The sequence below is a fragment of the Neofelis nebulosa genome, chromosome 4, assembly GCF_028018385.1.
Source record: "Neofelis nebulosa isolate mNeoNeb1 chromosome 4, mNeoNeb1.pri, whole genome shotgun sequence".
NCBI classification, from domain to species: Eukaryota; Metazoa; Chordata; class Mammalia; order Carnivora; family Felidae; genus Neofelis; species Neofelis nebulosa.
Window position 1 is genome coordinate 4,740,758 of NC_080785.1, and position 2,542 is coordinate 4,743,299.

The following is a 2,542-nucleotide window of genomic DNA, read 5'->3' on the forward strand; positions in this document are numbered from 1 at the left end:
CACAGAAGTCCCAGCACAAGGTCAAAACGGAAAGTATTGATTTTCCCAATTATCTTTTCTCCCGAACATTTCAGATATTTCCCTACCACCACCTCCTGTTAGTTTATGGGTAAAATCTACCCTGCTGCCCTCTTCGTAGCTTTGCTTCCTACCAGCACAGTAAGGGCCTCCCTGCCCTGGGCCATCCCTGGCACCTGTGTGCTGCGTGGGAAGAGAGTCCTGGAAGGTGGGCATGTGGATACGCCATCCTCCTGTGACCCAGAGGGAAGAGGCACCGAGCAGCTTTGCCTCCACGTCATTCATTCTCAGCGCATATGAGATGTCATGGGGCTTTATGAGTGCTAAATCAGTTTTATTGGCCATATGATTTGATTGATCTTGTTAGTCTTGACAAGAAATCAATTGGAAAAAAATATATGGACCTTCCCGGAATGGGCTCTCCATCTTAAGGTAAAAGAACAATCTAACAGGCAGAGAGGAAGATCCAAGGAGCAGCCTTGGTAAAATATGACCAAACCCAAGGCCCTGGGATGACACTACTTTCTGGTCTCTGAAGCCGGAAGGAAATGAGGAAGGAGACCCAGGAAAGGGATCCCGTAAATTCAGGGATGTCACCTCCGGATGAGCCTGGGAGCTTCAGAGAAGACAGGCCACTGTGTGCCCACACGTGCCCCGGGCTCCTACCACAAAATCACAGGGGAAGAGCCGTTATGGAGTCTCCCAACGTGATGAAAAGGGTGAGACTGTCTTGGGTCCAAATCATCCTGACTCCGCCATTTTCTAGTTGGGCGACCCTTCCTTCTCTGCCCCTCAGTGTGCTAATCTGTTAGAAGTAACAGGACCTGTTGCACAAGACGACTGTGGAAAATGACTCGAGGCTGATGTGAAACAGCAGGTGCAGAAGACGCACATGGCCCCATGCACCTGTGGGCACAGGGCACGTCCCTCAGTTCCTGTGACCTCTAATTATAAAGGCAAATCCACTGCCAGTTCAACAAAGGGCAGGATGACTCCATGGGAATAGAACCCCACAGACCAAGGTTCAGATATTGATTCTGACAACATACCCAACTGTGACGTTTTTGTTTCTTTGTCTGTGAAACGACCCTCCATCAGAATCACTTGCAGAGCGGCATTAGTCTGCTCTGGCTGCCATAAAAGAATACCACGAACAAGGTGGTTTAAATGTCGGAAACTGGCCTCTTCTCCAAGAAAACAGCCAATAGCAGACGATGCTGGGGCTGCAGGAGCTTCCGAAAGGCTTTGGCGGCAGCATCTGGGGCTGTGGTCATGCTCATGGTGATGGTTGTGGCCAAGGCCAAGGCCACACAGCTCACAGAGGCAAGGCGGAAGGCAAGAAGGGGATCCCCGCCACCAAGCGGGGCCACCTGGTCAAGGACAGGAAGATCAAGTCCCTGGAGGAGATCTCCTCTTCTCCCTGCCCATCAGGGAATCTGAGATCATTGATCTGTCCCTCAAAGACGAGGTTTCAGAGATTACGCCTGTGCAAAAGCAGACCCAGGCTGGCCACAGGACCAGGTTCAGGGCACTTGTTGCCATCAGAGATGACCATGGATATGTTGGATATGTCGGTCTGGGTGTCAAGTGCTCCGAGGAGGTAGCCACTGCCATCCGTGGGGCCATCACCCTGACTAAGCTTTCCACTGTCCAGTACGGTGAGGCTACTGGGGTAACCGGACCAGCAAGCCTCACATTGTCCCACCAAAGGTGACCGGCCACCGTGGCTCTGCGCTGGTGTGCCTCATCCCTGCCCCCAGAGGCACTGGCATCATCTCAGCCCCTGTGCCCAAGAAGCTACTGACAATGGCCGGTGCTGACGACGGCTGCCCCTCGGCCGGGGACTGCACCCCACCTGGGGCAACTTCACCAAGGCCACTTTGATGCCATTTCCAAGGCATACGGCTATCTCACCTCTGACCTCTGGGGAGAGACCGAGTTCCCCAAGTCTCCCTATCAGGAACTCACTGTCTTGTAAAGACCCACACCAGACTCCAGCCACCACACAGTTTTGTACAAGAAAAATAAAGTAAATTAAAGCCTGTTTAAAGAAAAGCAGTAATTGATTTTCTCACAGTCCTGGAGGCTCAGAGTCCCAGATCAAGGTGCCTGCTGATTTGGTTTCTGGGGAGAGCTCTCCTCCTGGTGTATAGACAGCCACCCTGTGGCCTCCTGTGAACACTAATCCTATCAGATCAGGGCTCCACCTTTTTATCTCATTTATCCTTGACTGCTTCTGTAAATGCCCCATCTGCAAACAGTCACAACCTGGGGGGTTAGGGGTTCAACATACGAATTTGGAAGGAACACAATACAATCCACAGCAAGCACTTATTAAAAATACAGATTGCGGGGCCCCATCCCGGGCCTACAGAATCCAAGCCCCTGGAGGTGGAACACCAGAAGGTAAATTTTTAACAAGTTTTCTCCACCTGACCCCCCTTCGTGCCCCTGCCAGGTCACTGCACGGTTTCATTTTCAGAACTGCTGGGCACGTTGTAGGTGGGCTGGGACTGCCTTGTCC

The 2,542-nt window shown here is 52.0% G+C and overlaps 1 pseudogene; it reads left to right on the forward strand.

The window, feature by feature from the left end:
- Positions 1 to 1,232: 1,232 nt before the first annotated feature.
- On the forward strand, positions 1,233 to 2,055 carry LOC131508345 (small ribosomal subunit protein uS5-like; annotated as a pseudogene).
- The last annotated feature ends 487 nt before the right edge of the window (positions 2,056 to 2,542 follow it).